General features: G+C 39.6%; 1 protein-coding gene across 2 annotated transcripts in view; it reads right to left on the bottom strand.

Moving 5' to 3' along the window:
- The window catches only part of LOC122412502 (uncharacterized), a 217189-nt gene extending 198227 nt beyond the window's left edge, over positions 1-18962 (bottom strand). For both annotated transcript variants that reach the window (XM_043422064.1, XM_043422065.1), the window contains exon 1: positions 17949-18962. The gene's annotated coding sequence lies outside the window, so the exon portion shown is untranslated. The remainder of the gene's footprint in view (positions 1-17948) is intronic.
- Between the last annotated feature and the right edge of the window lie 6583 nt (positions 18963-25545).

The following is a 25545-nucleotide window of genomic DNA, read 5'->3' as shown; positions in this document are numbered from 1 at the left end:
CTGAGAACGACGTGAAAGATTTTCAAGAATTCTCGTCAATGTTTACAATATCTACTCACTTTTGCTAAAAATGGTCCTACATTTTTTTCAGGATTATTATCAATAGAAAATGATATGGGGGTTCATTTTAGGGAGGGGAAATGTACAAAAACTAAAAAAAAAAATTTGAAAAATTTCTTTGCTATCAATGAAAAATGTTCCCAACATTTTTGGCAACATGTAATATTGATAAAAAATTATATTACGATGAATTTTAAAAATGGGGAAGATAAAAACTCAATTTTGTTTTTATGAACGAATTTTCAATTTCTTAGCTACTGTAATCATTCATTCTTTCAGTATTCATTGTTCCATACTGATACAAGCCGTTATCTTTAACACGCAGAAGTGTTCGGGTGGGTCTTGAAGATCTTTCTTATTTCGTATTTCGATTTTCCTACCTTCTCCTTCGTGATTTTTTTCAAATTTTTATCACTTTTCATCAATGACAATGCTAAAAAAATAATGTAGCATGCTTTTCAGCAAAGTGAGCATTGTAAATATTTATCAAAATTTTTTTAGCCAAACACGTGTAGCGTGTTTTGCACTCTATTTTTCTGTATGTTTGCTAAATTCTTTTGAATTAATAGTGTAGAGAGAGAGAATGAAATAGAAAAGTAAAAAAGTATGGATTAGAGGATGAATGGATTTTCGGGGAGCTATTTATGGATTCGGGAAATTGGTCCGGAGCAGGACGGAAAAAATGTGGTTGGAAGGTCGAAAAAGGAGAGTTCCGTCGACCTCGGAATTTTATCGAGGGGCAATAAATGACGTATTTTTCCCTCAGATTCCCTCTCAGCGCTGCGAGTCATCTCGCTGCTTCGGCGTTTCCTCGTGTGCGCGGAAACTATCACGAAAACGCAATAAGCCACGTGCGACGATGCGCGCGTGATTCCTCACTTTCGTTGTGCGAATTTGTTCTCTGCGTACGGTGTGTTGTTTCGCGATTGTTCTTCTTTTTTCGGTTCACTCAAAGGTTCATTGGCCCGAATCGAAATTCCCCTATTTCCACACGCCCACAACCCCAGTGTACTCCGTGGCCACGCATGACCCAAGCTTTTCCGTTAAACTTTGATTTCCCCAAGTAAGAGGAAAGAAACACGATGTATCGAAGTCCCCACGAAAAAAGGAAAAATAATTGGCTACGGTGGGAAAGGTTCGTGAGCTCGAGCGAAACGGAGGGACGAGAAATCGAGCCGCCGTAAAAAAAAAAATTCATATGATGTCACACTGTTACTGCAAATTTCAACGTCAAACGGTAACAATTTTCTATCGTTGATTAATTAATCACAATTTCAATAATCCATGCTCGATAGGGCTTGAAAAAACTTCACAATCAATTTCCCCGCGACAAAAAACTCAAAAACTCAAAAACATGACCCCAGCCATAATATTATAAGCCACGAATCTCACGCTACGACTATTTCCACCGGAGCATTTCAAAGTAGCGAATAAATATAATAAATAGAGGGCTGACGATCGTGGAGCACACGAATTTCATACTTTATTGTTGGGCTCCCGATGCGAGCCAGTCTGACTCTCCACGGCTGTTACTACTTGGGTGAATAAAACCGTCCAGGCGTAGATATACACTGCCGTTCAAAAGCGTTGGAGCGATCGCATTTTTTTCCTGTTGAATCGGAATTTTCCTTTCAACTCAACAAAACTAAAAGAAACAGCTTCATAACTTGTGGACGAAAAACTCCGATATCCGATGCCTTTTCACTCAATCGACGAGAGAAATGAATTTTTTTTCGTTTGCCAATTGGCTCCACATGTCTTCTTTTCAATGAGCTGTTATAACACTTTTACGGTCACGGTTAAAGCAGTGTTGAATGAACTGAGAAAAAAATGAATTTCATGATGTGGGATTTAAGGGGAGGTCCTTGCTTTGGAAAGTCAATTAATCGATTGTTTAAGCGAGTTTTAAAAAAAACGCCTCTAAAGTAGAAGAATATCACTCCAACGTGCCGTAAATATAGGATTTCGCAATTTTTTTGGCTTTTTATAGGTTCATACGGAAGGAAAATATATGAAAATGGAAAAAAAAATTTGAAATTTTTATTCCAGACGAAAATTACGATTTCCACATCGTACACAGCTGAGAAACTTCGACAATTAGACTTTGCGCATAAACCATGTACAAATTAGTATTTCTCACGTTAAAAAAATGTTTTTGTACTTTTTAAATATCCTTAAAACTACACCGAAAAGTTCGCTATGCTGAGTTATTTCCGTCTATCTCAAAAGCATTCCTGAAAACAATCGATTAATTGACTTTCTAAGGCAGAACCCGCCCTTAAACTTTTGAACGATAGTGTATTTCTCTGGGGCCAAGTGTGCACAATATATACACGGATGAGATCGTTGGAGTGCCAACACACGGCAGAGGATCGAGACCACTTGACAGAGAGTGCACGAAGCTTTGTCTTTGGGAAAGGGTGAACGATCGACGAGCGTTTGGTTCGCTGGAGTGGTGAATGCCTCGTCATTCAAATACCAAGTAGATACAGATGCATACTATAATCGCCAGAAGCCAGAAGTAGAAAGAGTCAAATGAGTCGCGAACAGCGAAACTTAAATTCACGAATACCAGTGTAAAAAAAGCGACTCGGAAGTTCAACTCGTTTTTTTCATACTCTGTGACGACTAATCATCAAGCGCGTATATGAGCTAATTCATTTCATTATTTTCACAGATAAAATAAAACACGTGTGTGGATAACTTCTCAAATGAAACAAGCAATTTTCGAAGGAGTGAAACGTCGTAAAACGAATTATGAGTTCCACGTAATTTACGAACGTGGGTGGAAGATACGAAATCTCAAATGTTGAGTGTGTGTGCACCAACGGCGCCACGATAACCGCGAGAACAACTTCCAGTCGTATTTTCCCGTCGTCTTCTTCATTCCAATTCGTCGTACCCCGAACTCTCAATGTTCACATTTCTCGTGAATATATAAAACGATAAAAATAAAAATGCTCTGGTGAAATTCACTTCGTGCGCTGATTCCTTCGTTTGATGAGCTTATTTGATTTCAATGAAAATTTATGATCTACTGAAAAATTCAAACGTTCTGATAAATGGGAGAAATAATAAAAACTGTTATCGACTGAGCTCTCGAGATAAAACCCCATAAAATATGGTTGTTTTGTTCGCCTGAAAATTTTTATTTGCAAAGTTGTTCATTTCGAAACTGAATTCATTGAATTCATCGATTGACACGAAATTCCATAGTTCGCCGAGTAAATTCGAACGATATTTCATCGTAATCATCTCGATTCAATGAAATTTCAGCCTTTTTCAAAATTTAACATGAATAAATCTTCAGATCGATGTATAAAACTTTATCTCGTTCATTTTATGAACATTAAATTCGCAGTATCTCGAGGAAAACGTCACGTATCCGTGATTTGTATCAATTGTGATCGAGTGAGGATGAAGGGACGTTCCGGGTACTTATATGATAGGGCAAGGTTTATTGCCTGAGGGATTTTAGCGGAGCTAATAGTTTCATCGAGTAGGGGCATAAAAAAGTGAGGAAGGAAGAGATGGAGGAAAATCGGTGGCGGTAGAGGGAAAGAAAGTACGAAGGAGATTTGTGCAAAATGATGCGAGAGGAGTCAAGTTTTATCCTAGGAACTCGAAATATTGGGTAAGCGTTCGAGAGAGAAAAATAAGGGAAGAAGAATGAGAAAAATGGGAGAGAAAATAAAGAATGAGCGAATGGAGGCAAAAGTAAATGGAGGACTAATAAAGTAAGGAATGGAAGAGGGAGAAAAAAGTTGGAAGAAAGACAGAAGAGAAACAAAACGATATCCGAGAAAAAGAAGAAGAAGAAGAGGCGGAGAGACAGAGAGAGAAAGTGAAGTAAAGAACGAGATCGATGGAAAGGAGACGGCGAAGCTTTAGAGATCGTAAAACGTGAATCTTAAAGAGGGATCAGTCACGATGCGATACGAGTATCGTTGCTCTTTCCTTGATTCTCCTTCTCGTTTGATTCATTCTCACGTGGCCTCTCATTGAAACACGATATCACTGGAAAATTATGGAACCCGCGACGAAAATAGAACCGAGAAATGCAGTAAAGTAAAGCGTAAAAGCATCGCAAATGTTCCCGTGCGTTTGAGTATGTTTATAATGTTTCACTACAGCGTGCATTTGTAGCGAGACTTTTAGAACTCTGTACGTAATCTCGGTAAGAAAATCTTTCCAAATATCATTCTACAAAGCGTGAGATAAAACAAGCAAACTTTTTTCGAACCGATTTATGTACTCTATGCCGAGACGTTATTTTATTTATTATTCTCTAATTGCAAAACTCGGACTGCAGTTCGCTAAGAATCAGGTTGACAAGTGAACTTTTTCTTGGAAAATAAAGAAAAGAAAATAAAACTAAGCAGATCTGTTCGTAAGCACGATGATGGAATGAAAATATTCAAAAATAATTGGCTCGGAAAAATGTTTATGAAGTCCACGTGGTCGCGAATAAGTCACACCTAATTACCGTCGATCTTCCTTAATTTATTGAATTCATGGTGCTATCCATAAACATGAGGTCCCGAAATAAATGATTGCTTCAAATCTCACCGGAAATCCAAAGTTTACTCGATTAAAATTCCGTAAATGCTTCGATTCCGATCCACCCAATGACGCGTGCTTGATCCAACGACCCTCGCTCAAAAATCATGTGAAAACGTTGCCAAGATTCGTTTTTTCATACCGTCAATTCCAAAAGCGTTACTAATTTTTCGAGACCTAGATTCGGTTCGAAAATTTCACAGATAAAACACTCATAAGCGCACACACCGACGAGTGTGTTTATAATTGCAATGTGTGTTGCAAGCTCTGGGTGCAATAAATCACGTTGCTGAGATTTTCTTTCACGAGAGCAAGCTTTTCCCTCGCAGAGAAATATTCGCATAGCGACGTCATCCCTCGCGTGATTCATCTGGCTCTGTTTCTAAATCGGATAAAACGTTTATCGAAGTTCACAAAAGGCGTACAGTACCCAATTTTCTAAACTTTTGAAGCGAAGCTTGGGCCTCTATGAATTTGAAGTTTAGACATGGCAAAGAGAACGTTTTAACAGAAGCAATAAGATGTCTGTGTGCATGCCTGAATCACGAACACTCTCGACATATTTTCCCTCCCGACCAGACGTATAAATTAGACATTAGTTATGTACAACTTACTAGATCCATCTCTTCTGGAGGTCGCTCTATACTCGTTCACCGCGATAAAATAAACGTTTTTCTATATACACGCGAATACGTGGGGTGTCTTAACCTGTAGACAGCGCTCTCCTTTTGAGGTCACACAGTCACGACACTGGTGCAAATTTTCACTTGGACTTTTCCAAATTTTTTATTTCATCAATGAATGTATGGAATTGATTTTACGGGGAGACTTTTTAGGGGTAAAAATTCCTTAGTAATCGATTACAATTATTTTAAAAAATTGAAAAATAAAGTTTTATTGTAGAAAAATGACCAAATGGAAGAAAGGAATTTTGAAGTTCTAGCAGGAACTTGAAATTTTCGAGGGTGCGAATTTGCGCCAGTGTGGTTTCTACGGGTTAATAATCGAGTCAACTTTTCATGGGAAACTATATTAAACGAAATTTCAAAGCGAAAAGTATTTGAATATTTTTCTCTACGGTGTACAGTTGCTGAGATATCAATTAAAAAAACGTTGAAACGAGTGGGACGCGAGAGAGGGCGCTGAGCTCCTCCCATTCGCGATGATTGGTCGCGCGACAAAGGCGCGCCAGTCACCTTTTTCGTCGCAAATCATTGGCTCCCAACTTATCGATTAATATCTCAGCAACGGTTGCATTTAGAGCAAAAATTCAGTAGGCTTTTTTGTTCAGAATTTCGAGGGCTTTTCAACCCTCGAAATCCCGAACACGGAGCTCCGAACGCCCGAGTTTCGGCATCGATTTTTCGTGAATGGTCAAACCTCTGTGTTCACATCTGCATGCGTGTTCTATAAATTGATGACGAGAGTCTGCCAAGCGTGGCAAAATATCAAGAATCTCTCGTCTAGTAAGTACATTGAACGTGTGGGAGTTGTCTAGCGGAAACGTCTATGTTCATCTATATATTTATACAGACAACACTCGGAAATCTTTGATTTAGAATCTCATCGTTTTTCAATCGTACTGACACTCATACGCGAAGACACAGGTGGATGTATAATTATCCCCGAACCTTGTTAGGCCGAGAGACACAGGTAGCCCATTCGTCACACTCATACAAGCTTTCCTCGAGTCACAGGATTGTCGTAAAAAGCAAAAATTCATTCGAACCAGCATCGGACGTTTGTTTCAGACTCTCATTTTGCGCAGAGTTTTTTCATTTCTATGTTTTCCTTCTCCAAATTACGATTGATTCTTGAGCATTGGAAATCACAAATGCAGCCTAGTTTTCGAGCGATAAAAAACAATTCGGATGAGTAATTTTGGCAAAATATTGGTGACGTTTGATTAAAGGCGATCGCAGAAACTGCCGAAAAAAACTGTACCGCATTGGCCCTCTATTTATATCTTGTATGTATGCACACTTTTATTTATAACGTGTTAAGACACAGTGTAAATAAATATATATGTGTTTTATAAATAAATAAAAAAGGAGCAACGGTCTGATTCTCGACGAGGGAGACGACACGTGGCACGCTCGAATCGAGCGAGCACTCAGTGATGCGAGAACAAAAAGGGTAGACTGTGGTTCATTACATGCTGGCAAATGTCGCTGCCGTCGCTACAATATGTCATGTACTTGTTGTACATGGGTGAAAAAAAGACTTCTCACGGTTCGTATGTGTGTATCGTCCCGTCAATAAATCAGTGTGTTTGACAACTCAATCTTCCCGTTTCTGGAACATTTTCGTTCCGCGTGATTAGATTTTTGAAAAACGAAAAAAGCATACGAAATAATCGTACATCTCGCCAGAATTTGTTGTCGCTGTGAAAATAATTCGTGTCGCCGTTTCAATTTGTTTACAAAAACTTGATTTGGTAAAAAAAAATTGATCCAGCCGAAAATGTTTGAAATGTTGAAAATACTTTTCGAGAGTGTCTGACCAGTAGAAATGCCGACTTTTTCTACTACTGCGCACAAAAATCTTCTCACAGCGATAGCACGGTTCCAGTTCCAATTCTGTTCCAGACAAGTTCCTGCTCAAATTAATTACAATCAAAGCCTAGAAAGACAAAAAATGCACACAGAATACGCACACACACACAGGACCCCTGAAGCTTCCATATTTAATTACACGCTCCATTTATCTTTCTTTTCTTCGAGCAGAGGGGAGGAAGAGTTCCGATTTCCTTTGTTGAAATAATATATATGTATGGGGGGGAGCGAACAATTGTGAAATTGGGTGAGAGACAGAGAGAGAGAGAGAGAGAGAGAGAGAGAGAGAGAGAGAGAGAGAGAGAGAGAGAGAGAGAGAGAGAGAGAGAGAGAGAGAGAGAGAGAGAGAGAGAGAGAGAGAGAGTTAGCTCATACACCCAAAAGAGAAATACTCGTCTCGGTGCTCAGCTCCGTTCGCCCGTCTCTAGAGCTTGAAATATTTGGCGTTAATTAGGCAACGGGAGAGTCTCGTCTCGAGAAGAGAATCTCTCTCCCCCTCTTTTTCTCTTTCTGCTTTCTCTCCGTCATACCCACACACGCGCACGCGTGCGCGCACGCACCCACACAAATCTACGAGCATAAAGCAATAGTAGAGAGAAGTCTAGAATCCGACGACGTGCGTTTGTACGTCCTGTGCCTAACTACGCCGAAATTCATTACTTGTCGCCGGCGACGGACAATGCGAGACGACGACGACGAAGCACGTCCAAGTTTCCCGTATTCCTGAACGTTATTCACGACTCTGAGTATACGAACCTACTCGAAACGTGTAGAACCGATATATCTGTACGTACTCGCGTTCTGTACATGGACAAATATATATGCCGAATTTCGTAGAGCAAAAGGACTTAACCCGCATCACTTGCCGTGCTAAATCGTGCGGTCTACGTCCTTAAACTTTCCCGAGGACTGCTCCTATACGTATATCCACGTGGAACCACAGCAGAGACTCGTATAGAACGTTGTTTTTGTCCGAGCTTTACCTCGGCCAGTGAAAGCGTCTCCGCAAACGGATAAGGCTCGACAAGAGCAAAGACAAAAATAAGAGACCGAAGGAAGAGAATGAAAATGTAAATAAAAACGATGGAGAAGATTTATCGAGAGTAAAAATAAGAGCAGATTGAAGGATACTTATTTATAGCTTCACTTCTAAGCATTTTATTTTCAATTGTACTCATTTTTATTAAATATCGTTTAGTATCTATAATTCGAGCACGATTTATTGATAGAGTCTCCCCTCAATGTCGGTCTCTCGTATTTTTAACGATCCAAAGAATTCATTTAGAAAAATAGTTTTCGGCGAATTCTCACATTTTTCGTCGTCCACGCACTGAGAAAAAAACGTTATTGCAACAACGAAATTATGGGGTGGCAATGAAGTTTGTGATCATCGCGAGGTTAATGATGATTAAACGAACAAAAGGGTTTTCGATCGAACCGCAGATTCATTCCAATAACGTCAATTGTTATTGAATCAACAATAATCTTTTTTCTCAGTTTAGAGGCTAACGGCGTTTCGTAGTGAACTGAATGCATGACAAATATTTAATATTTGCGGATGATACATACATGCACAGCAAAGTATACACGAGCGAAATGTATAAAGGTAGACGGCATTCGTTCTTTTTGGGGTTGAGCAACCCCTCTCGTCGAACGCAACACGCTGACGTGCTCGAGAAATGCGAAACATGTAATAAAGGGCGACGATTGATTGATTATCCATAGTCAAAGTGGTGGCCAAAGAGAAATTGATCGATCTAATTGTGAGCATCGGGGTGATGTTCGGCACGAGGCGACGAAACGTATAATCATTTTTCTTAATAATGTTTATTGGAATAGACATTTTTCGAATCGTTTGAAATGCATTTCAATATTTCTAGGTGTTTTCTGAAGCTTGGGCAAACAAAATCACTATATTTATTGTCGGTGGAACGAAACAGAGCAGTAATTGCGAGAATATATTCGAGGATAGAATTTCCAATCGCTACTAAAACACGATTTTTCATTTTCCCTTCGAAAGATCAGTTCGGTCACCCTATTGAGGTGGAAAATAATTGTGAAAAGCATAAGGCAGACTTCGGAGAGGCGAAAAAAGAGTCAAGAATATAAATAGGCTGCAGAGTGAAAAATTAATCATACAAAAGCATAGGACAGAGTGATGTCGTATTCCGGGGGAATCGATCCTTCCGAACGGTTGGAAATAACGTCGCAGCAGAGAAGAACAAACAGTCGTGTGGGAGAAAAAAAATGGGGGAAATATAAATACTCCGAAGGAAGAAAAAAACAATTGAACACGCAAGATCAGGACGAAGTGGGGGCAGATGTCAGAAAAACTTAAGGGAACTCCTGAGGAATAGCTGGAAATAAAAGTAGAGAGAATATGAAAGAAAGCATAAAAAAATCAGTGGGAAAAATGAAGGGGGAGAGAGAGAGAGAGAGAGAAAACGAAAAAAGAGTTCCGGTGAGGAAACGTCAGAGAGTCCAAGACAGTAAGAGCAATTAAGACGGCTTGTGTCCTTCGTCACCGTCAGGGAGACTTTAGTCCGGATTTAATTTTAAGTTATACCAGTCTACGATGCCCAGCTGCTGACCTCCTTCGGTTGCAACCTGACGCGGTGGATAAGTAGAAGAAAAAACGTTGAGAGAAGAAAAGGGGCTTGAAAGAAGGAGGGGAAATCATCCGGTATAGAAAGCGAGAGAAAAGGAGTGAAAAAGAAAGAAGAGATTGGAAAAAAAAGCTGGGATCCGGAACAGGTCACCAAGTTCGCAACGGATAAAAGAGCCTCGCATATAAAAAGCCCCCGAGTTTGGATTAAAACAGGTTGGAAAGCCGCGAGGATATTCCTGCCATAGTCGTTTGTCTTCTTCGTGGAAAACTTTGTGGTATATTTTCTTTATCGAGCCCTCCTCTCATATATAAAAGAGACGCAGATGCATTTCGACGCTGAAGGATCACTCGCCTGAAAATATTGTTTTTTTTTTTTATAATCCTCTAAAGTAATTTTCCTTTTATTTCCATCTGAATTCATTTTTAACTCGTAAAACTTTCACCTCCCTCATATATCGAATATACAAGAGTCACGAACAGCTTGAAATATTTGCTTTTAAATGGAAATTGACACAGGTCGTGATAGATTGAACATTTTCCAAATTGGCTCAACTTTTTGCTCAAAATGTTATCTATAATTGAGTCCATTGTAACATTTTCCATGTGGGAAGGACCCTCAATTTTCATAACGAATATCAATGAATCAAGCTCAAAACACGGCTTGTGAATGGACTCGAAAAATTCATTGGCTATTTTTACGTAAATTTTTCGTTTGCCTGCAACTTTGGAAAAACTTCCGAACTCGTAGACCTTTTGAATGATTTTTTTCGGGTTCGGTGACTGTTAAATTTTCAAAATAAAACAGGTCCGAGTCAACTCGTCGAGACAAAAATCACGTCTAATTGTTTACAACCGTGACTCAAATAGCAAAGCACATTGGAGAGAAAAAAAATGAAATAAGTGAGTGGCAGCGAAAGGAGATGCTCAACGGTTAACAATAATCGGTGGCGCTGCGCCAAAATTCATCTCGAAACTTTGACGAGGCAAGAAAACATATGACTGGAATTCTCATAAATTGACGCGATGCTTTACGAAATGCAAACCAATTAATGTACATCTATATTTATGAATCGTTCAACAATCGTCATAAAAAGGTCAGAACGACAAATATCATTTGCGTCATTTTTCTGCTGGATCATCAATTTTCGTTATTTTATTATTATTATTGTCCCAACTATCCATAAATTTCAATTTTGATTAAAAAAAACGAAGGAATTCTCAAAAAATCATGTTCCGAAGTATTCTCGTAGTTTTCTTCGAAATGTTGCAGTGCGGCCTTGAAGTCGTAACGTGCGATCGCGTATTACGAAGCCAGTGAAAAATATTTGTTTTCGTAGATGAGTCAGTTGTGCAAACACGAATTTATGCGAGCAGAAGAAGACAAAGAAGAGAAGACAGAGTGAAACGAATGTGCGTAGAAGTTCTTAGCATTTCGTGAGGGAACGTCGCGATTGTAAAATTGTAAAAATTGTAAGAAATTGAGTCGAAGACACATAAAAAGTGAAATTTCGATCGTGCACGTAGTAAATGAAGAGGGAGAGTGGAAGAAAATGCGTGTTGCAAAATATCGATATCGCGGAAGACCAATTTAAGAATACCTCATTGAAATAAACGATTTCGTGTCGACGAGTTTTGTGCCTCGAGAAAGCACCTGTTGCCTCTAAATTCGTTAATTTAGCAAAGAACCTTCGCCGCTTCTATTATTTTCCACGATCTTGGAGTTGCCGAGAACAAAAAGTCTTGAGCGAAATGATCCGGGAGGAAATCCTCAACTGACAACTCGAATAAATTTGTCTTTTTAATTGTGCAACTCGAATATACACGCTCGAGAATAGTGTGAGAGAAGAAGAAACGAAGAGAGACAGAAAGAGCAGAGTGAGGGCAGTGGCGGGGTGGGGTGAAGAGCCGAGAAATACAACGGGGCGTGGGCCGAAATGTTCCAAGCACGCGTGTATTTGGGTGCATCATCGACTGACATGGTACGAAGCTTAATTCGCAGAAGAAGAATGCGTATTAACTGAGAAAACACGTAAAAACAAATTTATCAAAGAAAAGGATTGCCGCGACGATAAGCGCAGCGAGGCAAGAACAATCGAGAGTGCGATGCCCTTTGCGCATTGATATTCATAATCCCGAACGTGCTTACACTCCGAACAAGTGTTACATCGTAAAACGCCGGTCAACGTACTCGATCATAGTTAACGACGATGTGAAAAAACCTCCGAACAAATAAAGGAAGAAATATTTCGAGTGAGCAACATTGGCAAGGAACACGCTTTTCTTGTGACATTGTCAACGACACAAAAAATACGTCGAAAGGTGAGAGAAAAATAACGATTTTCGAGCTACGGGAAAAACTTTCATCGAATTTCCACGATAGGCGAATAGTGACGATGGAGCTACTCACTCCAAGTGATTTTGAAAAACATTCAATAAAGATTCTAGCCATCTTGCGACGATGGATTCGTAAATTTACAAAAATTGACGCACTATTTGTTGAGTAGTTCGCACGCGACGATGTAATATCTGTTCGAATTACCTTCGGCATCATACAAATATTTTTATAACTGTTCACTAAATATTTTACGAGTATTTGTTCGTCGTGAAATTTCCAACTAAATTAATAAATAATGGTGCATTACCGAATGTAACCGAGGTAGTAAGGTCAGGCTCGAATTTTGACAGTAAATTCAAATAAATTGTTGAAATATCTCTCAACAAAAATGAAACAATATTTTTTAACAATCACACGCAGACGTATACGTATTCATAAAATATATAAATATATTTATATTCACGAATGTGTGTTCGTTTATACATACATACATACATTTAAGAGCGGTGACTCCCGGAGGTATTTATACAGATTCTTGGAGCTTTGCCAAAAAGCTCAAACTCTATCGTTGAGAGAGAGAGAGAGAGAGAGAGAGAGAGAGAGAGAGCTTGGGCACGAATCGTTTCATCTCTTTTCCACTCATCCCCCCTTCCTATCTCCCCGCGCTCTCTTTTTTCTTCACAACACGACTTTTTCTACCGAACGAATTTTTAACTCCCAATTAAATAAACATGCCTTCTTCCCCCGCAGTTTTTCGACACCCGCCTTTCGGAGACGAAAGTATGAGCAATTAAGTCCCGGAGACACAGAAAGCAATTGACAAGTGACAGAATTGTGATTCGTGCGAAAATCGCATAGCAAAGCAGCACAAAATTGTTTACTCCTCGAAAATTATTCGACTAATTTATCAAATAATATTGATTCACAGGAAATATCTCTCGGCAATAAAAATCCGTTGGAGCAATGACTTAAATAAAAATAAAATGAAAGCAAAAATGGCCTGCGGAATTGAGGGTTGAGCAAGAAAGTAAGGGTTCAGGTTCGTTCACCAATAAATGTACAATTCCGAATGTTCGAAAACGCCCCGATGGCAATCGTTCTCACATCCCCTCCGGGATTTCACCCTTCGTCTTCCTCGAGATTCGATATCAGTGAGCTGAGGATTAGGCGAGAGGGAAAGCCTTCTACGAATGAAGGTACTACTTTATATATACACACGTATATATAACCTAACCTAATAGGGACGTATAGTACATTGAATAGCCGACAACAAGCCAGACCTTAATAATACGTCGACGACATAACGACGACGACGAAGACGACGAATTCTCGACGAATGGGAGCTTCGCGTCGTCAGGGTAGAAACGAGGATATCGAATCTCGCGGGTTTGCCAAGAATTCGCTCACCTCTTCTGCTTCTTCCGTCGAGACACGGCTACCGACAATGGACCCAAAGAGCAAGAAAATTTGGGATCGCGAATGCGCGTGAAACAATGAATTACGGCCAATTTTCTTGCACTAACTCACACGTTACGCGTACTATTTCTACACAATTTATATCTATAGACATTGATGCATTTCTAGATCTATGGACGTATATTATGTTGAATTATGCCGGGTGTCCGAAAAATCAGAGGCTAAATTCGCAGGGTGGACGTTAACATTTGGAGAGAAAAGTCCTCGGGCTATTGTCAAGCAAGGAGAGTTTGTACGGTCGATAAGGAATTGGTATAGAATTCTGAGAGGATTTGCGAGGATGATGTTGATGGAGCAGAAGGAGGAACGCAGCTAATTAAAGTTTGGTAGGCAAGGCGAGCGAGTCATCGCGCTCGGTCGAAGATTCAAGGGACGTTGTTCATAGGGACACGTGTGTGCATCGGACACGGGAGAGATCTTCGAGTCTGATAATTAATCGAGTCTAAGAAGGGATGGAGAGAGGAAGAGAGAGAAATAAAAAGTGAGAAGTTCGACTAGCTCGCCAGAGAGCGTTCCGCACGACGAGGAAATACTCCTGACCCCATTAAGTCGACCTGATTTACAACCACGAGAGGAGGAATCGAGATTTTCTCCTTCGCGTTCTTGCAACAACGCTCCAATTATTATTGTTCAGCTCAAGAATCTAACATTCTTGTAAAAGTGTTTGTGAAAATGAACTAAGAATTACCAGATTTTCTGTTACTTACGTTTCGAATTGGAGTTGAGGTAGATCGTGCCCGAAGGATCGTATTTTATGGACGTCTAAATTAGCTCGATTTTTACTTCCTAATTAAAAATATAATTATAATAATATAATATGATAATATGATAATTATAATATAATTGAATTAATGATATTCACTCGAAATTGTAAATAAATTTTTTCAACTTATCTCATGGCGAATGAAATTACAAGCTATAATTAATCGAGGATCCATCACTTACTGAACCCAAAATTTCATTCGTCCCCGGCGAAAATACTATAGCTTTTCATGTAAAAAATCGCATTGAATAGTGCAAAGAAAAAACACAACGGGAAATGGATCAAGAGAAAAGTATTAAGGAGGGTGGCTACGTACGTCAAATTGATAAGAAATTGATCAAATTTGGTGATAATGTTCTTCAACGTCAAGTGCGAAGACACGATTTTTTTCAAAATTTTCTTCTGCTTAGTTATCGAGTAATTACGCATTAAAGCAGATTTCTTATGCCGGGAATGTATATCTATATATATGGAAACGCTATGCTTATACACGTGAACTTTAGTGATCAATTACTCGATAACTGTACAGAAGAAAAATCTTAAAAAATTTGTATTTTCAAATTTAACTCTAAAGAATATGTTCACCAAATTTTATTAAATTCTTATCATTTTGAAATTTTTAATGTATTTTACATGGTTTAGCACGGCAACATTGTATCGTCCCTAGCCACCCTCCTTAATGAAAAGACAGAAGACTATGCAGGAATGGGCCAAGCCAAAAAGAAATAAAATGCTGAATAAGCAAATGTGAGATTGCGACGTTGACATTTTTTTCCAAATCTTCATTATATACTTCATTGTTATTGTGTACTTTTTCATAAACTTCGTAAGAAACGTTCTTTCGTTATATGAAAAGCTAAACGATGTTTTACGTACAGTCCCTACAACCCTGTGTATTTTTCTTCATATTTAAACACTTTTCTCTTAATAACCAATAATACGAAGCCTTTAAAATTTGATATGCATGTCAGTCGATTGTCCATTTAAACTCTGTGTAAATTTCAAGACTTTCTTAAGAAAATCGTTTCGTGCATAAACCACCTTAAAAAAATATTGAAATTAGACCGGTCAACGGTTGATTGAGACGTACTTAGGCCAAATCCATTTTCAAGAGACTCGGCAGAGTTTTGGGACGAGTACATTGACAGCTCTGTCGCCCGATGGTTTTGGATCTCCGAAACGAACATGCACATTTCACAACTTTCAGTTATAATTCAAAAACTTTTGACGAAAAAGAGTAGAATTCGTAATAAGAATAAAAATATGTCATATTTGAATCCACTGCGGCTTTGTTATTCAATATAAATTCATAAAAAGCTTTGTAAAATTTGACAGGGCGAGGGCTCGACTCAAACCAACTGCTACGTGCGCAGATGCATTATTGCTTTTTCATATAATTTAGTTATTTTTTTTCGAATTTCTTCACATTCGTTTTTGTCCCCCGTTATATTTCCGTGAGCATTGTTTCCCCAGCATCCTCCGGTAGGAAATTAAATTCTCATACAATATTGTATTCCGTTGCGGCATCGGGGAGAGCGTTACGTGCGTGAAACTCTTTTGCCGTATGGATCCGGTACAATTGCAGCGTTTCTGTATATTAAAAAGAGGAATGGGGTAAGAAGAGGAAGGGAAGAGCCGCATCGTTTCATCGTGTGGAACGAGAAAACGATGATAAAATGCCTGGAGGAGAACACACACTTGCAACTTTGTATCAGAACAGCTGCTGCATCTTTTTCCTCTTGAAAAAAAAAATGCTGCGACACATACATGTATATTTGTATATGTGCAAAAAACCGGAAATGAATCTGCTAGACGAGGAGAGCCCGATACCGGAAGAAATTTGTCTTTTTTTCTATTTCTTATTCTCTCTTTTTAACTGCCTTTCCTGTTTCTTTCGATTTTCTCGAATCACGATGGGCCCAGGTCAGCCAAGTTTTTCCTGCTCTCACTGCTACATAGTTCCCTTTACCGATGTCTTACTCTCTCCCTCTCTTCTTCTTTCTACCATTTAACCTTCTATGCCTGTGAAAAGGAAGTGGGTGCAAGCGGCCACAAAATATCCCTGGGAAAGATTTCCCTCCACTGCATCAAAGAGAGCTTAATGAAATATTTACCAACCCCTCGTCAAGCCCGCAGGAGATTCTCAGTTCAAAAGAGTTTGAAATTTATGGATGACATTACGGTTCGGAGGGTATGAAAAAAGTGGTCGCAGGGCCTTCGTAGAAGCGAAAGCTTGAAAATAGAAATGGCGAGGGTCGATTTTGAGGGTTGTTCGATAGTGGTCTGTCAGCGAAGAACAAGATGAAATTTGCGAGGAAACTTTTGAAAACGAGGACGAATCTGCGGAAAGATTCGACTGCGGGATCAAAAGAGACGACGAAAAAGTTGGAGCTGATCCGCGCAGTTTTGTTCAAAAGAGAAAAGCGCTGCGAAAATAAAGAAAAGAAAGGAGAAGAAGAGAAGAAGGAAGAAAATAAAAAAGGTAAATCCATCCAGCACGTGACTTTTTTCCTCTCCCTTCCTCTCATTCTCTTCTTCTCTCGCACTTTTTTCATCCGTTTCCCTTTTCTCTATTCCCGGTCACGTAATTTCCGACCAACGGCTTCGAAAACCAAAGAAAGACAGGAAGTAAAAAAAGCAGAAAAGAGAGAAAGAGGCAGAAGAGAGAAAGCACGTCGGTCTCGTCAGTCTCGTCGACGATAGACGTTTGGATTCATGTTGCTCTGGCAACTGGTCCAAGGTGAAAGAATAGCCGGAAGAAAACGTGCGCGCGTTTTCTCCAGCCTCCATAGAGGAAACCCTCAAGAATGAAGGAGAAGGGGTGGGGGTGAGTTTTTCTTAGCATTCGGCTCGTTTCATCGCTAGCCTACGTCACCATGACAACCGCCGTTAAGACGCTTTTCGCAAAAGTCTACTCATGCCCCGTGCGAGGAATATTGATTTTTTTCAATCATTCTTCTCACCCCCTGCCCCCCGGAAATCGATCAACAATCTCAATATGATTCCTGATACTTTAACTGATGAAAATAAGCGAACTCGTTTTTTTCGAGATCTCGATGAAATAACTGCCAATTTGCAGAATTAAATATACAGATGAGATAATCAGTAAGAATAATAAAAAATAAATATTTTGATAGACTATTCGAAGCTTACATGATTGACACTAATTAAAGCAGCAGAATCTGATAATATTGGTTCAGACCTGATGTGCAAAAATGGAAAACTCTTGAATTTAGTAACGTAAAAAAAAATATTTTTGTTACTTTTTTTCATCGAGCATAGTCGACAGGTTTTGATTCAATAATTCATGAAAAAATGTGCATACGTTTTTTGCATGATGATTAAAAAGATACGTGGAAATACTCTTCGATTTTTTCGAGAGAAAAAAGAGGTTGTCAGGTTCATAGACTTTTTTTATATTCAGAATTATTCTCGTAGCGAACTCAAACGCTTGAGCACTGTCTACGTAGAATGTACACATGCATATATGTATATGTATAAATTTTTACGTTTTATGAATATTTGAAGCGGCAAGAAAAGCGTGAAAAAATGAACTCGCGGTTGGTAACGTCAGAGCAAATATCAAATTACCTTGTCAGCCCTGAGACGTCTCCCAATCACTCAGCTGAGTCACGTTCTCTCTTTTTTTTTGTTCTCCCACCTCTCTTTTCCACCCTCTTCACCCCCTTTTTTACCACGGTTATTGCAATAACGAAAATTCTCGAGACGACACATTTTTTTTTATCCCTCCCGACCTTCTTTTTCGCTTCATTTTCGTCCACGCTCGACGATCACTCAGAGGAACAAACGTTTTTTTCTCTATCTCTCCCCTTCCCCTTTCCTTTCTTTCTCCGCTCCTTATTCTTCTTTAATATACACCAAACCCGGTGTCAACTTTTCCACAAGGCGGTTCCGAATAATAAGATCGAAGATTGCACTCTTTTATACGCCTTCTCTCTCTTTCTCGCGGCTCGATTCGATCAATTTTTTTTTTTTTTTTTATTTCAACATTCCGGATAAAACATGGGATTAATCCGTCGCGATCACCAGCACCAATCTTAGTCGAATCGCTTTTATCTTTTTACATTTTAAGAGAGCGCACAAAAAAATGGTATTTAAAAAAAAATGATTATTAATCAACAGGAATCGATCACAGATTTTCAAGATTGCGACGGCCACACTCGATTATTTATAATCACCAATTAATCATCGTAAACCAACTTATAATCAAGGAATTACCAATGCTATTATGTAATTGAAAGATCGACAAAACTATCGATCGTCACGTAACGTTTTCATAATTATGTATTGCTACAATCAATCGATTATTTATTTTCATTATCCAACCAAATGAATTACCGCTTGTCACGTTATTTTCCCACGAGATTACGTTGAACCACCACTTTTGCAAACTTTCTTCTTTTTTCTTCATAAACAAACAAATTATTATTATAAATGTGATTTAAAAAAAAAACATTAGCAAACTCGTACGTCGTCGACAGAAAATGATGTGAAATAACGAAAAGATACTCGTCAAAGAGGTATGAAAGACGACGGCAACTCGCGACGCGAGACTGAAACTCGGTCGTCGTCGTTGACGAGTCGACGGCAAGACCGCGTGTGATGATGCCAGTAGATAGTGCTGTGTTTGTCGCGACGAAAAAGCGACGGCGGCGCTCTTCGTCGGGACGCCCACCACCTGTGGTTACACATACACACCCCTCCGATCGCTCATCCGCGCTTCACCCTCGCTCTTGCCCTCACCCTCCTCCCCCCTTTTTCACTAACATTTAACTTCCATTTAGTCCTCATTTAGTCCCCGTTTATAAATGCTTATGAAATGTATCTTCCTTGTGATTAATTATTATTTGACCGAGACCAACGAGATCAGTGAGCGTTGGGGGAGCAACTCCGACTCGAGCAAGGTTGAGCAGCCTCGAGCGAAGCCAATAATTTGTTGGGTGAACGCTCAACCCGGCTCTGTCCTGGTGCATTGATCGCCGAGCGGGCGACTATTTTCCTTGATCACTGGATCCCGACGGCTTGAAATTCAATGTGAATAATGCCGTTTAGCGACGAGCTTTTCGGCGGTTTTTTAAAGTCTTTCTACAAAAATAGTTAAACCAGTGGAAAAGCACGTTAGGCAATGGGGTAGTTATCCAGTTGGAGTTCCTGGAAGATGACGGAATTTTCTTTGTCGCAGACTCCAGTAATTGGCCTCTACTAACGACATTGGCAGAATAACGACCAACCTCTTCACTACTAACGACATTGGCAGAATAACGACCAACCTCTTCACGCCTCTACTCGAAAAAAACACTGCTTCTAAAATTTTTATTCCGAAATTCATAACTCGTGATGAGATATATTCTGAAATCATCACGAGTAGAGATATTGCCATCGAGAATGGCTACCGATAGAGTTGTTAACTAACAGCTGTGCATAACTATGCTCGTCACAGCTCTACTCTAGGCTCGAAAAATTCACTTTCGATTTTTTGCTACTCTGTATTCTGCGGTCTGTCTATAAAACAACTACTCTCCATTTTGAATTCGAAAATATGAACTTTTGACATTCGTGTGATTTGTTAAAAGTGCATTCGAAATGAAAACTATCGAAGTATAGATTTTCGAGAAAATACGAATTCAAAGAAGGAATATTCGCGGTTAGACACGTAATCTGCTAAATAGTCGATCGGAAATAATACTTTCGAATTACTTATTTTTCTCCAATCTGATATTACAACTTTGAAAATTTCGAAATATCGCGACTGTTCTGCAATCTGGTTATTCGACATATCAAACCCTATCCGCGTAGTGTGAGAATGTCTCCGGCGGTACGAAAGAAAATTACTTTTTGTTTTCAAAAAAAAATTTTTTTCTAAGCTATATTAATTGTTGGACGAGTAAAAAAAAATCAAATTATTCGCTCATTTTTCAAGGCAGTTCCCTGTACCTTGAAAAAAGTGTGAGAGAAAGTCCTCACAACGCGACTATCAGAGGCTTAAAAATACTACAATTATTCCAATAATTGGTTCGATCATCACGTGCGTTAATGAGAATGCGTTCGCCGGTGGATCAGTCCGTGCGCGCATTCATTCGTGTGCGTGTTTGCTGTATTCATTGTATTCAGAAAGGCTTCTTTTATAAATCCTCCGTCTCTGAAAGCCCAACGTAGGCGTTGAGATGTTCAAAAATAGAGACTGCGGGCACACTCTTGGGGGGCCTCTCGGAAACTTGGGAATTAGTGGAATAATCAGTGAAATGGGATCAAAGTAATGAGATCGACTCGTAACAACCGACAAGGGTGCGTGCGCGCGGGAACAAAAACAACAAAAAAGAAACGAAGTATTCGACGAATGTTACAGTGAGCAGAGCTTGGATTCTGACAGTCATCCGATGATATTGTATTTCGTAGATGATTCCGCCTAATTCGTGTGGGTATTCTCGTTGAAAAAAACTGCAAGTTTATAAGAATAAATGCTCGATTCCATCGGTAACATTAAACCAGAAACATCTCACTTAAATTGTGCTTGCGTTAAATTGTTTTATTTATAGTTGTGGTTGGACGTTTATGAATGCGGTTCTGTGTCGAACAAAAAAGACTCGCTTTTTTAATAGACTTCCTATGACATACCAGAAGTTTTTGAGAAATGGCAGTTGGTGAGGGTCAAACGGGGACCTGCTGTGTGTAGAATGTCTCGTATGTGTACATGTCAGTTCGTATGGACATACACATAAGACAAGACGGGGAGAAGAGCTTCGGCGCGTGTATTAGCGACTCGCTGAGGACAGTGAGAGAGTGAAGAAAATCTATTTCGGTAAACCGTCGACAATGGCGTCGTCGAAACGTCGATATAGGCCTGAGTGTAGAATGGAAAAACCTCTGCCATGTGAAAACAAAAAATTGTCATTCGCTCCATTAGCCAAACTTGTTTTCATCACCGCTTCTTCGTGTCATTTATTTCGCTCGATACATTTCCAGATCCTCTTTGCTCATAGGTGCCTATCCCATGTTTATTTAATAGAAACAACCTTTTCGTGATTAATGGAGAATGGAAAGCTAACTAAAAAAACGTGAGTACGTTATCACCCGGTTTAATAGGGAAAATATTGCGTATAAGAATCTCGAGTTTATAGAATTGATTAAATGATTTTACGAACGATGATAGTTTTAATTTTGGTTCGAAAAAAACTATGAAGATTGTGCCATACTGGCGTGGAAGGTCCTACGTTATAAATGAGAATCTTTTTATAAGTGAAAAAATCATTTTTCAATGTTGTCCATCTGATTTTTCTGCTTGCTCAAACTCTCCTTCACTTTTCTCTCTCTCTCTCTCTCCCTCTTCATCTCTTCCCAGTATCTCTTTCTACTGATGCCTGACGTCATCCTCGTTGGGAGGTATATCTCGAGATGATCGTTAGCGACATGTGCGACACTTGTTCAGGATGTTGGAACACTCAATCTCACTCAAAACATCAAGGTTCGAGCGTGTGGTCATCCGATTCGTCGTTTCGCAATGGCATTCAACTACGAATATGAGCTTCGAACAACCCTTTTGAAATGTTGAATCTGGATGAATAAAAAGGCGAATAAAAGTTGCACGAGGTTGTCACCGTATTAAGGAGGGTGGCTACGTTCGTCAAATTGATAAGAAATTGATCAAATTTGGTGATAATGTTCTTCAACATCAAGTGCGAAGACACGATTTTTTTCAAAATTTTCTTCTGCTTAGTTATCGAGTAATTACGCATTAAAGCAGATTTCTTATGCCCGGAATGTATACCTATATATATGGAAACGCTATGCTTATACACGTGAACTTTAGTGATCAATTACTCGATAACTGTACAGAAGAAAAATCTTAAAAAATTTGTATTGTCAAATTTAACTCTAAAGAATATGTTCACCAAATTTTATTAAATTCTTATCATTTTGAAATTTTTAATGTATTTTACATGGTTTAGCATGGCAACATTGTATCGTCCCTAGCCACCCTCCTTAATCGGGGGTACAGATAATTTCGATTTGATTAATTTTAGTCATATTTACAGGCTGTTCTCAAAGTCACTAACTGCATGGCATTGGAGAACATAAGGAACGTGCCATTTCAAGGGTGAAAGTCAAAAACTTTTATTTCTTTGGAAGCACCGTTCATGATCTACAAATTATTATTAATCACCCATAGAGCCAAGCAGTTTCATCGATTGGCCAAGAATTTTCAAAATTTCACCGACCCCGTCTTCGTTTCAAGCCTCAATTCGATACTATCTGTTTCGTCATCGTAACGAAGATAGATGGTCGTTCTGCTCGGATTCATCGTAGCTTAAATACGATTCTAACGATGTTGTTTATTTTGAAGTCTCGGGCGGTTGTTGATAAGGAAACAAAGATAGCTGAGGGTGGATGGAGGGAAAGAGAGACAGGGACAGGTTCGCTCGGGGATAAAACATTGGCTCAGAAAACTTTAATGAATGTATATTTTCTCACTCCCGTTCTGGTTCCTCGACTTCCTCTTTCATCTTTATCTTCTCCAAGAGAGCGTAGTCGAACGAGAAAGCGTGCGAGGGAGATAAAAATGGGAGAGTCATCAGCATAAACCGACGGATACTGTGAAAAAATCTCTCATTCCCCCGCGTCTATGCCCGCCGTTAATGCAGTTAGCTCTTTTCTCCCTCTTTCTTTTACAGTGCTATATTTTTAGAATTTCTAAAGACTCGTTCACTACTCGATGCTTCGCATCGTATCTACAATTTTTTCCTCGCACCTATATCTCTGTCTTATTCCAGTTTGCATTAAATTCAGCATCCTCGACCAGCCTCGTTCTCACATTTTCATGAGCCATTTTTTTAATGACCTTAACCAGAAGTTTGAAAACTCACACCAGCATTCCATCGTCGAGAGAGAGAGAGAGAGAGAGAGAGAGAGAGAGAGAGAGAGAGAAAAACATTACGAGACGCACATTATTGTCTCACGACGCGCATGAAAAAAGACTCTCTCGCGCGCAGTTAATAGATCTCGTAATATCCGAACGAGTCTTTTGTTGAGCTCTTGGAATCTTCCTCTTTTCTTTACGACTTTGTGATTTACGATTGAAACATTGGCGATCATATTTCTCCCGAAGATATTCTTTAGCAATATTTAACTCGTTGTGTAAATCGAAATTCAATTCTCTGAGAAAACTTTACGTAACAGTTTTTTCTTCTCATCACATACTTCTTGATTCTTATTGTGTGAAGGAACCTGCTTAAATCCAATGACAGATAACTCGTGTTTTTATAACCCCAACCGAAGCTGATGTATTGTGAAACGGCCAATGAATGAATTGTAAAAACATTCAAATAATATATAGTGAAAAAAAAAGAATCACATAGCCATCAATGAAATCCGTTACGTCGATCGATGCTAATGAATTTCGCAAACTTTTTGGCATAATCTTCTTCGAGATTATTTTTTCCTTCCGTTGGTGGATCTAACCAACAAAATGGAGTCCCCAGGGATGAAAGAACTAAGGTCCGCATGGCCCATGGTGTCGGTGCCAAGTTTATCAAACCCTTGCACACCAGGAAGAGAATGAGCTTGAACGAGAGTGACAGAGAAAGAGAGAGAGAGAGGGGTGAATAAGAGCGAGAAAGGATAGAAAATACATTGAAGAATGAAGTGAGAATGGAGAGGTCGGTGGATGATGGTGGCGACACGTGCACGGTTGGAATTAAGGGTAGTTTCGGTGGTGAAAGAGTTTCCGGAGGATTGGGGCTAGAGCTGCGTGACTGTGGGTTCAACCGACTCATAGGGTATACGTGTTATTTTACCTGTTACACACATGTATGTATAGACATAATAAGAAAGAGAGAGCGAGAAAGAAGGAGGGCGTATTGGCAGCGAAAAAGAATAGCCGAGGGTGAAACTGCGCTTTTCAACCTGCGGATAAGGGCGAGGAGAGTAAAGGGGTAGTTTTGAGGTGACGGTGGTCGTCAACGAGGCACTGAGAAGAGATTCACCTCGTTCCACAGCACAACTCTCTTTGCTCTCGCTCTACGACCGAATCGGTGTCTCATCTAGTTAGCTTGATAGCCAAGCACGAAACATGGCTATCCACTCTTCTCTCTTTCTCTCTCCCCTTCTCTGGCTCACTATCCTCTTGCCCCTCATCCCAAGCTTCTCTCTTTCTCCTTCTTCCCCGTCCTTGTTTCTCTCTTTCCTTATCTTTTTTCTTCGTGTCTCCCTCTCTTTTGTTCTCACCTTTCTCTCGACACAGCTTACACATTGTGCTTACTAGTACCCGGAGCTCTCTGTTGCTGCTGCTTGTCGTGAAGCACGTTTAAAAGTTTTCCCCGAGAGCCATTCGTAGTGGCGCGTTCCAAACACCTGTTTGCCTACCACACTTACATTTCCACCGACACAGCCATCACATAGTTGCAGGCCTTTCACCCTCGCTCTTTAGCTCTCTCTCTCTCTCTCTCTCTCTCTCTCTCTCTTGGTTCCGCTTTCCTCTTGAGAGCTTTCCGTGCAACTATCCTAGATCGATGCTAATTGCTAAATTCCATCAACCCTCGTGAAAGTTATGAATTCATAATTGAAAGATACTTTATCCCTCTCCCTCGTTCTCTCTGTTTCTCCTCCATTTCGCTCTGCTTTAAACGATGCCTAGACTAACCTTCCTTGCTGCACCACGAATGAGGCAAAGACAGCTTATCAGCAAGGTTATTAATTGATTCACACTATCAATAAAATGTCAATCAAACGTTCGAAAAACCTTGCAGGTCCTGTTGGAATCCCCAATATTCCAAACTGTTGTACATATTCTTTTTTTTAAAGCTTCATCCAAATTTCCGCAAGATGAATGATGTGCGCCGGGTCGCAGTTATAAGAAATTATTTTGACTTTGTATAATAAAGGAATGGACACGTGAGCCCACAGAAGGTCAATTTAGCAGTGTAACCCTAACGAACAGCAATTCGTTGCGTGTCATAAGGGAAAAAATGTATTAGGACCATCAAGTGTAACTTTGGTTGATAGACAATATTCCAGCGGAAGATAAATTGGTCAAAGGAGAACGGGAGGCGATCCGTAAACGTTGGGTAGATCGGAAGGGTCTCAAGGGAGAGATCGCGTCTGGAGACACGAGCCAGAATTGTAGACAGCCAACGAGAATAATACGTAGGTCACATACGTGAACACAACAGAT

This window comes from Venturia canescens, chromosome 6, assembly GCF_019457755.1.
Source record: "Venturia canescens isolate UGA chromosome 6, ASM1945775v1, whole genome shotgun sequence".
Taxonomy (NCBI): Eukaryota; Metazoa; Arthropoda; class Insecta; order Hymenoptera; family Ichneumonidae; genus Venturia; species Venturia canescens.
The sequence above is the reverse complement of the archived record's forward strand: the minus strand, read 5'-3'. Positions and strand labels throughout refer to the sequence as shown.